Genomic DNA, 14,918 nt, shown 5'->3' with positions numbered 1-14,918 from the left:
CTACTTTAGCCCATGGACCCAAGTGGGAAGATTGACTGCCATATGCGGAATTCTCGTACAACAACAGTTTCCAAACCAGTCTAAAGATGTCACCATACGAAACTTTTTATGGTCATAAGTGTCGCACTCCATTAAATTGGTCTTAAACCGGAGACAGTCGTGTCTTCAAAACTGATTTAATATTGGAGGCAGAGAAACAAGTCAAGGAAATTCATGATAGACTGCAGTTGGCTAAGTCACGACACAAGAGTTATTATGATGCCAAAACACTCGCAAGTCAGTTTTGAGCCTGGAGAACATGTGTATCTCCGAGTCACACCCATGAAGGGAATAAGGAGATTTCAGACTCGAGGCAAATTGGCACCAAGATATATTGGTCTGTTCCCAGTCATGACCAGAGTTGGCACAGTTGCTTATCAGTTGGAATTGCCACCGGAATTTTCAGAAGTACACAACATGTTCCATGTCTCACAGCTGAGAAGGTGTATTTCACCACCTGAGAAAAGGACTGATATGTCAGAAATTGAGCTTGCCAAGGATCTAACCTATGAGGAGAGACCGATCAGAATTTTGGATGAGGCATAAAGGGTCACACACAGTAAGGCGATCAAGTTTTATAAGGTTCAGTGGGTGCATCACACCAAGGAAGAAGCGACCTAGGAATGAGAAGAATTTTTAAGGGCAGCCTATCCAGAATCGTTTTCCCAAGCAACCAAATCTCGAGGACGAGATTCGTCCTAAGTGGGCACTACTAGGGAAAAGCCTATACACAGAATCTTATCAGCAGCGCGCTTCAAAATAACTCGCTGCTGCTAACTAGCAGTAGCGTGCACAGATGAAACTCGCTGCTGAAACAAATATAGCAGTAGCGCGTCCTCTCAAAGACGCGTTGCTACTATAATTCCTACGAGGCCGCCGCGAGGCTAGCTATAGCAGCAACGCGTTATAGTGAAGCACGCTGCTGCTACGTAGCGTAGTAGCAGCGCATTTCTCTGATAAGCGCTACTGCTAAGTTTCCTACAAAAATTTAGTCCCACCTCGCTCCATGAAGAGAGTTTCTACCACCTTAAATATGTTACTTCTCAAACTTTGACAAGCACTTGATCTTCATTGAACTCTATGTGTAGAATTTGTGGCTGCAATATGAGTCTTCACCTGTTCCTAAACCGGTGAGGACTCATATTTACAAATCAGATTGTACACAAAAAGATCATTGATGATCAATGTATTTTTGATATATTGAACAAAGCCTATTTTTACATGCTGACACGTAACGGGAGCGCTTTATTGTGAAAGGCGCTGCTGCTAGATAGCTTAGCAGTAGCGTCTTTTCCTAAAGCGCGCTACTGCTAAGCCATTCATCTCCCTATCTCCTCCATTCCGATCCACTCACACAGCCACTCAATCCTCTCCATCTGTGCCGCGCGCCGGTCCACCCCCGTCACCCCTCCTCCGTCTGCGCCGTGCACCGTCAGCTCCTCCTCCTTGCTGGACTCGGTACCGGCCTCCTCCTCCGTCCTCCCTCTCCACTCGCCGCTGGCCGGCCCCTCCTTGCTCCACCTTCCTCCTCCATCCTCCCTCAACTGGCCGCGCCAGCTGGCCCCTCCTCGCTCCGCCTTCCTCCTCCGTCCTCCCTCAACTGGCCGCACCGGCCGGCCCCTCCTCGCTCCGCCTTCCTCCTCCATCCTACTCTCTTCTCCCTCCTCGAGTCGCCCCTCCTTCTCCCTCCTGCTCATATGCAACATTTTGATTTAGTTGATATAATTTACTTGATTTAGTAGGCTAGTTGATTTAGTTGACTTACAACATTTTGATTTAGTTGATTTAGTAGGCTAATTCATTTAGTTGATTTAGTTGACTTAGAACATTTTGATTTAGTTGATTTAGAACATTTTGATTTAGTTGATTTAGTAGGCTAGTTGATTTAGTTGATTTAGAACATTTTGATTTAGTTGATTTAGTAGGCTAGTTGATTTAGTTGACTTAGAACATTTTGATTTAGTTGATTTAGTAGGCTAGTTCATATGCAACATTTTGATTTAGTTGATATGATTTAGTTGATTTAGTAGGCTAGTTGATTTAGTTCACTCAGAACATTTTGATTTAGTTGATCGTTAATCCTTTGCTCATATTGCTTTAGGGAGAATGGCGCCACCACCACCACCACTATGTCGACTGTGCAAGTCAAGATGCGCCAGCAGCCTTGCAACTAGCAAGTTGTTCGGCATCTACTTCTAGCTGAGTTTTCGTCATGAGGCGGTAAGAAATTAGATGAAATGTAATAACTATTTTATTTCTAGTGTTGGCATTACTGCATTGTGTCATTTTGCTTATTTTACACAGATCGTCCCATGCAATGTGAGGTTGAAATTCAACAGGCTGACAGGAGACACTGTGACATTTGAGGCTCCTGGGGGGCCATACACTATGGAGGTCGAGAAAGGACGCAATATGTCGCAGATTGGAGGAGATGGATGGGCCCGTTTCATCGCTCGCATGCGTCTTACTGGTGGTGAGTTGATCAGCTTCAACTTCTGAGCAGAAAGACCCAAGCTAGCTGTCATTTATCTCAACCTGGTGGAAGATGATGAAGATGACGAAGATGATAAAGATGATGAAGATAATGAGGACCCACTCGATGAAGATGATGAGGACCCACTTCATGAAGCCATTGTAGCTCAAAGAACAAGGCTGAGTGAGGAGGAGGTGTCCAGCCTGTGGGACATAATTCCGCCACGTGCTGACTTTGTCGGGGTGCCATTCATGACCCGCTTGACAAATACCATGGTTGATCGACATGATATGGTATGTTATACTTACAAATGCAAATTATCCGATGAATTACATAGTTTTCAGTCCAATGATATGGTATGTTGTGTGGAATCTAGTCGATGATATGTTTTAGTGTAGAGTTCGATCACATGCTTATTAGTGTAGAATCTAAGGAAACTATTAATAGTGTAGATAATCCATATGTACTTATTTGCGAGGCTATTTATTAATTGATATTTTTTTCTTATTCAGAAACTGGCAAAGAGCATATCTGTGAGTTATGGTATCGAGCCTGATGAAAAAGGCTCAGCTGGACTACGCCTTACTGCAAGGGGCTCCGTCACAACCTGTACTTACCGCGTGGACACGGACGGTCGCACACACTTAAACTCGGTTGGGTGGAAGAAATTCCTCGATGGCAAGAATCTTCGTGTTGGACAGGCCATCCTATTTACTATCAGGAACAACAACCGCCCAGGCTTGAGCATGATGATTGTCTTTGATATCATCTAGAACTACATATGTGTGTGTGTGGCTATATCATCTAGAACTACATATGTGTGTGTGGCTATATCATCTAGAACTACATATGATGATCGTCGTCGATATCATCTAGAACTACATATGATGATGGCCATTGATATGACCTTGTACTGCTTGAGGATGCATGTTGACTATGCAGGAAATTGTTATCTAGTACTCCCTTCGTTCCAAATTACTCGTCGTGGTTTGAATTAAAACTACGACGAGTAATTTCGAATGAAGGGAGTACTACCTAGTAATGGTTTATGAATTTGATATCTACTAGTAGTACCTAGTATCTAGTATCTGAAAGGAGAACTGAAAGGGAAAGGGGTAATGGGAAAATGATGAAAGATAAGCAGTAGCGAGGGATGGCGAAATCGCTACAGCTAGTTAATAGTAGCGCGTTCCTAGAAAGCGCTGCTGATACCCTGGAGAACATGTGTATCTCCGACTCACACCCATGAAGGGAATCAAGAGATTTCAGACTCGAGGCAAATTGGCACCAAGATATACTGGTCTGTTCCCAGTCATGACCAGAGTTGGCACAGTTGCTTATCAGTTGGAATTGCCACCAGAATTTTCAGAAGTACACAACGTGTTCCATGTCTCACAGCTGAGAAGGTGTATTTCACCACCCGAGAAAAGGACTGATATGTCAGGAATTGAGCTTGCCAAGTATCTAACCTATGAGGAGAGACCGTTCAGAATTTTGGATGAGGCGGAAAGGGTCACACGCAGTAAGGCGATCAAGTTTTATAAGGTTCGGTGGGTGCCTCACACCGAGGAAGAAGCGACCTGGGAAAGAGAAGAATTTTTTAGGACAGCCTATCCAGAATCATTTTCCCAAGCAACCAAATCTCGAGGACGAGATTCATCCTAAGTGGGGGAGGTTTGTGATAGCCTGGATTTGCTTTCTCTCTTTTTCGGACTTCCTGTTGCCTTTGCTTTGGATTTGGAGTTTTGAATCAATTCAAATTGACTTGAACACTTGGGCCTACCCTTGATTTTCACCCAAGTGACCCATCCACCACTAGCTCAACTTTCTTTCTCTGAAAAACTCCAAAAATAACCCAAGGAATATTTTTCATAAAAGAAAAATATTCATTTTCTTCCCTGAAAATCACTTCAGAGAAGTATGCGACAAAGAAACCCTCATTTTTATTGTTCCTAAATTCCTAAGAAAATTCACAAATATTCTTTGAACCCTAGGGCACCTCCCTGAGCAAAAATACAACATAACATTTTGGAATATTTTTGCTACAAAAAATCATTTATGTTCTGGACAGATTAGGCTGTTAGGCGGTCTGTTGTCATGCCTCTTGTCTATGCCTCCAACGAGGGAAGGTTATGGTCGTGCATTACCCTGGCTGGGTAAGAAGACATAACCTTGTGTGCCCATTATTGTTGAGATGGTACCTTGTCCCCGTTTGGGACCGTTTTGTTTTGCCACGATGGTGGCCGTTTTGCCTTTGGTAGGCACGGCGCCACCCATAACTTAGCCCAGTGGGGAGTTAGTCGGAGTGGCCGAAAGAGTGTCATGGCAATGGGAAAGTTCTGTCGGAATGTCGTTGGTCCACCTGAATGGGAGTGCGAGGCCATGGGTTCCGTGTTGTGGGTACATTGTGCTACTTCTGCAGAGTGTACTAAATCTATCGATAGCCGTGCCCGTGGATAAGGGCCCAGTTCATAAGTAAGTCACACCATGGATCAACTTTTATAAAGTAATCTTGCACTGAGTTATTTGCATTGCACTGGTTGAATCATGATGATGTCAGTGAGACTGACTGTTGTGGTTCTGTTTGTGATCCGTGAATGATCACCGTGTGGTTACAAGGTAACCCGTTGAACAGAGTATGGTTCCGTTTGTGACCCGTGAATGATCATCATTTGGTTGCAAGGCATCCCGTTGGTAAGAGAGTCCGAGAGACTCGACGCACAAGAGTGGATGCGTGGTATGAGAAGCATGTTGTTGTTTGCAATTAATATGATTAAATGTCATGATATTGTTTGTCATTATGTTTATGCTTGTTGTGAGCTTGCAAGTACATTCAATGTACTGACCTGGCGTGTTATGCCAGATTTTAGGAAAGTCTAACTGGATCGGAGTGTTGCGGTGTCTAGATCGTGTCCACATCGGTGTCCATGTGCTATGGAGTCCCGCTTCGTCATCGTTCCGCTCCCGCGTAGTTGTTGTGATCGAGGCCCTTTATGTTCACTAAATAATGTACATATTGTGCAGCCGCATCGAGCGTGTCGCTTGGCCTCGCTACTTGATGCAATATCGCACTATGCTTCCGCTAGTATCAATAAAGCGGTGGTTTTTTGTACCAAGATGTTGTGTATTGCAAGAAGACGTGATCTCTGGGCTGGCAATGCAAGGTAAATTGGTTGCTCTGAGCCAGGGTGCCACAACGCGTGCCGCAACGCGTTTGCACAGTGTTGTAGCGCGACCAACTACATCCCCAGGTCCTAAGACCATGACGGGTCATCTTGCTTTTTCAATGACTTGTGGGGATTGCATGTGAGCAAAGGACATCTCCAACGTTTCCATGACCGCAACTGTCTACCCTGGCACACCAAAAACCCTCGTCCCTCGCATCGCCACGTGGTGCAACCCAGGCGGCGCCAGGTGCCCGCATTCATGCCGTCTGTCTGTATGCCGTCATTAAGAGGATCGGTTCCCAAAGAACCAACTCCGGTGACTTAATGACGCACTCGGATGCTTGGCCTCACCGGAATGTGCTACTTAAAGCGGCAACTCCCAGCTAAACTCCACACCATAGCGCATCGTCCTGCTACCTGCAGCCCACCTAACCCCCCTCGCGTCCGGAACCGCCCGATCGAGATCTGAGGGCTCCAAAAAACCCCCAAAAACTAAACCCTAGCCCCCCTTTCCTATATAGACCCCTTCCTTCCATTTTGGGCAGCCTAGCCCCTCCCCTACCTCCATTTCTGCGCCCCCCAGCCTCCTTCCGCCACTTGGTGCTGCCGCCACCACTTCCCAGCCAACCAACGGCTGCCACATCGCCTCCACCACTGCCACGGCCAATCAGAGGCCTCCACGCGGCCTCCCTGCGTCGTCCCGCGCCTCTCCCCACGCTCCCCGCGCTGCCAGGCCCATCCCAGGCCCGCCAAGCCCATCTGGGCCCGGGTCGGCCCAACCCCGCGCCACCACCCGCAGCGCAGGAGCGACCCGCTCCAAGCTCCTCCCGCACGCCTCCTGTCGTCCCGCCTGCCGGCAGCCTCGCCGGAGTAGTGCAGCCATCCCCGCCGGCGACCCCCAGGCCGGAGCCCCGCCTTCTCCTCTCTACCTTCTCCTCCTCCCCTTATCGTGCTCACCTCGCTCTCTCTCTTCTCCTCGCTGGCCGCCGCGGCCATGGCCTTCGTCGCCGCCCGAGGTTCCCTTGTTGCCGCCGCCGTCGGGAACGAAACCCCGACGCCCGGATCCGGCCTCCCCTCACCGGATCTGGCCTCCTCCGGCCATCCCTCGCCCGGCCGCCGGCTTCCCTTGTCCCGCCGCCGCCGTCAAGCCTCGCCATGGCCTCTGCTTCCTCTTCAGCGAGCAGGAGCAGCCCGCTCGTCCCGCTCGCGTTGACCGCGGCCCAGCGTCGTGGCCCATCTTCCGCGTGGCCTGCCAGCCCCTCCCCCGAGCCGGCCCAAGAGCCCATGGGTGAGCGCCCCACCAGCCCCTCCCCTATGCACTGCTGGCCCAGCCAGATTCGGCCCAGAGTAGTTTTTTTTTCCGTTCTGCGAATTTGCTATTTATCTAGGGAATTACAGATTTACAGAAAACCCCCTAGATTTCATGCATATAATAACTCCACAACTGTGCATCGGATTAAAATAATATATATATATATATATATATAATGCTCAGAAAATTGTGTAGATTAATAATATGCCATTTTCATCTATGTTAAAAATGTTTAACTTGCTGTTTATTTAAATTTGCTAATATGCCATGCTAAAATGCTTTAATTCATAACTAAATAACCGTATCTCCATTTTAAATAAACTTTATATGTAAATGGGGTGGAAAAATGCCTAGTTTAACATGGTGCACTTTATTCTCCTGTTTAACAACAATAAAATTGTGTTTAGGGCAGAACAGTACCAAATCCATAATTTGCATATGGGGATTTTCCGGAATTGTTGTTTGTTGTTCCGGCCTCATTTAAACTTGTCTAGATCGTGCTTCACCCCTTGCCATGTTTAAATCGTGCTTCACCCCTTGCCATGTTTTATAACATTTAATATTGTTTGGTAGCTTAAACGAGAGAGAACTAAATATTTGATGTGGTGTTTTGTTAATATGCAACTCGTTGCATATTGATCTCCACTTAACTTGTAGTATTGTTTGGTTGCCTTTGCCATGCCATGCCTTATTAAACCGGCCATGCATCATACTTGTTTGTGCATCATGCCATGTTCATGCTTGTGCATTTACCATGTTGTTTGTTTCTTTCCGGTGTTGCTTCTTAGTTCTGGTAATGTTGCGTTCGTGAGGATTCGTTTGACTGCTCCCGTTCGTCTTCTTCATGGACTCATTCTTCTTCCTTGCGGGATCTCAGGCAAGATGACCGCTACCCTGGATCTCACTACTATCATTGCTATGCTAGTTGCTTCGTTCTATCGCTATGCTGCGTTACCTATCTATTGCTCTTCAAGCCTCCCAAATTGCCATGAACCTCTAACCTTTGACACCCTTCCTAGCAAACCATTGCTTGGCTATGTTACCGCTTTGCTCAGCCCTCTTATAGCGTTGCTAGTTGTAGGTGAAGTTGAAGATTGCTCCATGGTGGACAGGTTTATGTTGGGATATCACAATATCTCTTATATTATTATTAATGCATCTATATATTTGGTAAAGGGTGGAAGGCTCAGCCTTATGCCTGGTGTTTTGTTCCACTCTTGCCGCCCTAGTTTCCGTCATACCGGTGTTATGTTCCCGGATTTTGCGTTCCTTACGCGGTCGGGTGATTTATGGGACCCCCTTGACAGTTCGCTTTTAATAAAACTCCTCCAGCAAGGCCCAACCTTGGTTTTACCATTTGCCTCACCACAACCTATATTTCCCTTGGGACTAATTAACCCAAGGGTCATCTTTATTACAACCCCCCCCCCCCGGGCCAGTGCTTGTCTAAGTGTTGGTCCGAACCAGAGCCACTTGCAGCGCCACCTCGGGGAAGCTCGAGGGCTGGTTTTAGTTGTACGTAGTGTTCATCCGGTGTTTCCCTAAGAACGAGATTTGTGTAGCTCCTATCGGGATTGTCGGCGCATCGGGCGTTCTTGCTGGTCTTGTTTTACCATTGTCGAAATGTCTTGTAAACCGGGATTCCGAGTCTGATCGGGTCTTCCTGGGAGAAGGTGTATTCCTTTGTTGATCGCGAGAGCTTGTCATGGGCTAAGTTGGGACACCCCTGCAGGGTATAATCTTTCGAAAGCCGTGCCTGCGGTTATTGGCAGATGGGAATTTGTTAATGTCCGGTTGTAGATAACTTGACACCAGATTCGAATTAAAACGCATCAACCGCGTGTGTAGCCGTGATGGTCTCTTCTCGGTGGAGTCCGGGAAGTGAACACAATTTCTGGGTTATGTTTGACGTAAGTAGGAGCTCAGGATCACTTCTTGATCATTGCTAGCTTCACGACCGTTCCGCTTGCTCTCTTCTCGCTCTTATTTGCGTATGTTAGCCACCATATATGCTTAGTCGCTGCTGCAACCTCACCACTTTAACCCTTCCTTCCCTTTAAGCTTTGCTAGTCTTGATACCCATGGTAATGGGATTGCTGAGTCCTCGTGGCGCACATATTACTACAACAATAGTTGCAGGTACAGGTTATGTGATGATCATGACGCGAGAGCGATGCTTGCTTGCGTTGAGTTCTTCTTCTGCTTCTTCTTCGATCAGGGGATAGGTTCCAGGTTGGCAGCCTGGGCTAGCAGGGTGGATGTAGTTTGAGTTTCTGTTTGTGATTCATCCATAGACGGATGATGCTCTTATGTATTGTAATGTTGTATTCGTGTGGCATTGTATGCCTTATGTATGTATCCCCATCTATTATGTAATGTTGATGTAATGATATCCACCTTGCAAAAGCGTTTCAATATGCGGGTCTATCCTTGGTGGGACCTTCGAGTTCCTTTTGGATAGGGTCGCATATTGGGCGTGACACACGCGTCCTACTTGTCGCCATCCAACGTTCAGTGGCGCATGTGGTAGGTGAAGCAATGGATGGTCCACGTCTATCATCATTGATCTCACGTCCATCGGCACCGCTGAGGTCGGGGAATCCTCCGAGGATGAGTAGGGCATGGGAGGCGGTAGGGCATGGTGTGCCAACTGGCCGGTCCGTCTCCCATGTTCTACTTCCTCGCCACAGACCGCACCTTCACTTCACGGGTCTTGAACCACGCCCACGTACATGGACATCGCAGATGGATGACGTCAGTCGCCGCCGTAGAATAGGTTTAGGGTCGGGTTTCTTTTATTTTTCTGTCCTATAAAAGTTCGAAATGATGAAAATATGCCGTGTTTCCTTGAATCTCGTCCGGTGTATATGAACTTTCACAACAATAGTAAGATATATTGTAGGAGTATGAAAATATAAGGAATGATGATTCGTTTTTGTGTGTATAAACTTAGAAGGTTTGACCCGAGACAAAGCTAACATGCGAAGTAAATAAACACATAGGGTCTACATACACAATTTATGTTAGGCACTCCAATAGCACGTCCACTACACATTCACGCATTTCACATCTTTCTACATCTACGGGGACCTACGAAAGGGCTAACGTAAATTTCCTCTCTCTCCACCCTGATTTTCATGGTGGTGGGCCCCTCCCTCCCCTCAATCTCCAATCAACAGCTCGCATGTTCACATTACCTTAATTACGTAACTGGGATTACGTTGGTGTAGCATTACTCGTCCTAAATAAACCAACTAAGCCAACCTCCCAGCATATCACACTGGAAAAGACCCGGCCGCGCCGTTTTAGTCGGGATTACCGGATTACTAGTAGTAGTGTCGATGGATCACGTGAAGCACCAAGTGTTTTTTTTGTTTTTTGAGGGGGCGAAGCACCAAGTTTAAAAGGAAAAAAGGTGGTACACTCACAGCACGCCGGTCGCGGTCGCATTGCACCGCTCACATGGTGGGTCCTGCACACGGCTCACGCAAATGGAACGCGCTTCGGCTTCCCTCTTCACTGACATGTGGGACTGCACTTGGAGAAACCGACCATGCGCCAAACTTCCCGCTCACCATGCGAAAATCCCCCCCATCCCAAATTCAACCGCCCTTTGGCGAACTAGCCAATCATATTCCCATACCCCCTCCCCCAGGCACCCTCCACTCCATTCGCTCCGCCAAGGCCGCCCTCCCTGCCGCGTCGATACGTCGGCGCCGCGGTTCGTTGAGGGGACGCACGACGATCCTCTCGCTCCCACAGTATGCTCTCATAGACTGTCGTCCTCTAGTCACGCTGTCACGCCCACTATGCCACCCTATCCAAAAGGAACTCGAAGGTCCCACCAAGCATAGACCCGCATATTGAAACGCTTTTGCAAGGTGGATATCATTACATCAACATTACATAATAGATGGGGATACATACATAAGGCATACAATGCCACACGAATACATCATCATGATACATCAGAGCATCATCCGTCTACGGATGAAACTCAAACAGAAACTCAAATGACATCCACCCTGCTAGCCCAGGCTGCCGACCTGGAACCTATCCCCTGATTGAAGAAGAAGCAGAAGAAGAACTCAACGCAAGCAAGCATCACTCTCGCGTCATGATCATCGCATAACCTGTACCTGCAACTGTTGTTGTAGTAATCTGTGAGCCACGAGGACTCAGCAATCCCATTACCATGGGTATCAAGACTAGCAAAGCTTAATAGGAACGGAAGGGGTAAAGTGGTGAGGCTGCAGCACCGACTAAGCAAGTATGGTGGCTAACATACGCAAATGAGAGCGAGAAGAGAGCAAGCAGAACGGTCGTGAAACTAGCAATGATCAAGAAGTGCTCCTGAACTCCTACTTACGTCAAACATAACCCAGAAACCGTGTTCACTTCCCGGACTCCGCCGAAAAGAGACCATCACGGCTACACACGCGGTTGATGCGTTTTAATTCGGATCTGGTGTCAAGTTATCTACAACCGGACATTAACAAATTCCCATCTGCCTATAACCGTAGGCACGGCTTTCGAAAGATTATACCCTGCAGGGGTGTCCCAACTTAGCCCATGATAAGCTCTCGCGATCAACGAAGGATATACCTTCTCCTAGGAAGACCCGATCAGACTCGGAATCCCGATTTACAAGACATTTCGACAATGGTAAAACAAGACCAGCAAGACCGCCCGATGCGCCGACAATCCCGATAGGAGCTGCACATATCTCGTTCTCAGGGCAACACCGGATGAGCAATCCGTACAACTAAAACCAGACCTCAAGTTTCCCTGAGGGGGCGCTGCAAAGGGATCTAGTTCGGACCAACACTTAGACAAGCACTGGCCCGGGGGGGCTATAATAAAGATGACCCTCGAGAGAGCGACTCCCATGGGAAAAGTAGGTGGTGGTGAGGCAAATGGTAAAACCAAGGTTGGGCCTTGCTGGAGGAGTTTTATTCAAAGCGAACTGTCGAGGGGGTCCCATAAATCACCCGACCGCGTAAGGAACGCAAAATCCGGGAACATAACACCGGTATGACGGAAACTAGGGCGGCAAGAGTGGAACAAAACACTAGGCAAAAGGCCGAGTCTTCCACCCTTTACCAAGTATATAGATGCATTAATAATATAAGAGATATTGTGATATCCCAACCAAAATCCTGTCCACCATGGAGAAATCTTCAACTTCACCTGCAACTAGCAACGCTATAAGAGGGACTGAGCAAAGGCGGTAACATAGCCAAACAATGGTTTGCATAGGAAAGGTGTCAAAGGTTAGAGGTTCATGGCAATATGGGAGGCTTGATAAACAGGTGATAGGCAGCGCAGCATAGCGATAGAACGAAGCATCTAGCATAGCAATGATTGTAGTGAGATCCAGGGTAGCGGTCGTCTTGCCTGAAATCCCGCAAGGAAGAAGAACGAGTCCATGAAGAAGACGAACGGATGAAGCCGAACCAAGCGTAGACGAACGAATCCTCACGATCGCAACGAAACAGGAACTATCGAAAAGAGGCACACAACATAGTAAACACAGCACACATGAACAAGACGTGATGCACAACAAGCATGATGCATGACAAAACTACATGAAGCTACTCATGGCAAGGGATGATGCAAACAAGAGCAACACATCAAGGCAAGTTTAAATGAGGCCGGGAACAACATATAACAATTCCGGTAAGTCCTCATATGCATATTTCGAAATTGGTCCAGATCTGAATAAACCTTATGTTCAAGTAGTTAAACATCAAGTTAAGATGCACCAAGATGATGTACACGAGATTCTAGTCAAGTTACATATAAAGTTCATTTAGTTCGGAGCTACGGTCTAGGAGATATAAGCAACACAAGTTCAACATGGCATTGACGCAAAATGCACCCAAACATCAAGCAAACACCTCAAAACAAGGATGCAACATGATAATATGAAGCTACATGCAATTCTAAGCAAGTTTCATATAGAGCACACTCAAAACGGAGCAACGGTTCAACAGACACACATGAAACAAGTTTAAAGGACAAGCTGTCCAAAACAGCAACTAGGCATATTGCAAGCATCAAAACAACATGCTACAGCATCTCTATATGAAAACAAAATACATGGGCATGATGTACAGGTAAAGAATTAACATGAACACTAAGCTATCTCTAGAAATCACTAGAACATGCTCAAACACACATGGTAAGATTGCAAATAATAACAATTCAGACTTTGCAGAAAATAACATCAGGTTGCAATGTTTAGAGCTATCAAACAACATGTTACATGAACTTATCATTGCAAACAAAGGCATGGTATGATACTACTAAATTCATAGAACAAAAGTCCCTTACTGACCATAAGCCAAAAAGGATCAGAAAATATGATGGCACCCACGTAAACATGGCAAGTTATAATACAGATTCAAACATGGCAGAAATAGAATTATGAAGGCATGTAGATGATCTTGTGCAACTCACTACAAAGCATTACATGGCATGACAAGGCACACAACAGTAAGAAGGCATGTTTGTGAAGCTAAGCATGGCAATAGCAAGGTCATAGGGTGCATGGATCACTAGCAAAACACATGGTAACAACTGAACTTAATGTAAACAGGCTGACAACAACATTATCAAGCAACTTTGGAGCAAGATATGAACAAGCTACAGCAAGCTATAAATGCAACCAGGGGCATGGATGGATAGAGGATGACATGTAGATCAAAACATGTTTATAGAACATCTCCAGATTATGCATAGAATGATTAGTAGCAGCATGCTTATATAGCATCACGAAATAACAGATTCAGCCTAGCAAAACAGCAACATCATGTACCCTACTTAACAAGCTCGATTCACTCACCACGAGTCATTGCATGACAAGATAAGCATAGCATCATCAAGAAGACATGTTTGTGAAACAAACCAAGTCAACAACAAGTCCACAGCATGCAAGGATCAACTATAGCAACCTTGGCTAAATTGAATAACATGTAAACAATCTGCCAGGAAACATTTTGAAGCAAAATTAGAGCACGAAAATGACATGCTAAACTACTCCATAATTGCAAACAAGGGCATGAATGGATAGACAATAACCACATGTTTAAAACACCCTTACTTAAGTATCTCAAAATATGCATGGATCTCTCTGTAGCATCAAGTTTACATGGCATCAAAATAACAGCAGAACAGGGACTAAAATCAGCAACATCACGAGGCCTAGTTTGCATGCTTGTGCTAGTCACCACATTGATCACAAAAATACATGGCATACACCACGGCAAAGAAGACATGGCATAGCTCAAAACACATGTAGACATCAACCTCATAGGATGCACACATCAATCATGGCAAAAAATGACAAAAGAGCTAGTTCTGTTAACAGACAGCAGAAAACATCATGAAGCACTCTTACAACAATGATTCAGGCATCAAGATGACCTCAAATGAATATGATGCAATGTAATGAAATGATGTACTCGTTGAGACGAACAATTTGACATATTACACGCATGAAACGGAGCTACATGCATGGAGATAGAGTAGGTCGAACATGGCATGAAAATTATACAGATCCGGGGACTTGCGCGATTTTTTAGAAAAAAAAACACGGGCGCAGGATAATTAAATGTCGCACTGAGCGGGGTTCAGGCGGGCTGCTCACCATGGGCCACTGGGCCGGCTCGGTGAAGAGGAGGTGAGGCGGGCCGGAGGGAGATGGGCCGGGGAGGCCGAGGCTGGAGCGGCTCGCGGGCCCACGTGGCCCACGCGGTCAACGCGCCGGGCGGAGGCCGACTGGATCGGGCTCCTCCCGATCTGCGGCGGCGGCACGATCGCCGGCGAGCTCATGGGCCGGAGGCGGGGCCGGAGGACGACAGGGAAGCGGCGGAGCGAGCGGGATCTCGTGGCGGGGCCGGCTGCGGGCAACGGAGACGCGCGG

The sequence above is a fragment of the Triticum aestivum genome, chromosome 6B (genome assembly GCF_018294505.1).
Source record: "Triticum aestivum cultivar Chinese Spring chromosome 6B, IWGSC CS RefSeq v2.1, whole genome shotgun sequence".
NCBI lineage: Eukaryota > Viridiplantae > Streptophyta > Magnoliopsida > Poales > Poaceae > Triticum > Triticum aestivum.
Note: the sequence above shows the minus strand (reverse complement) of the source record.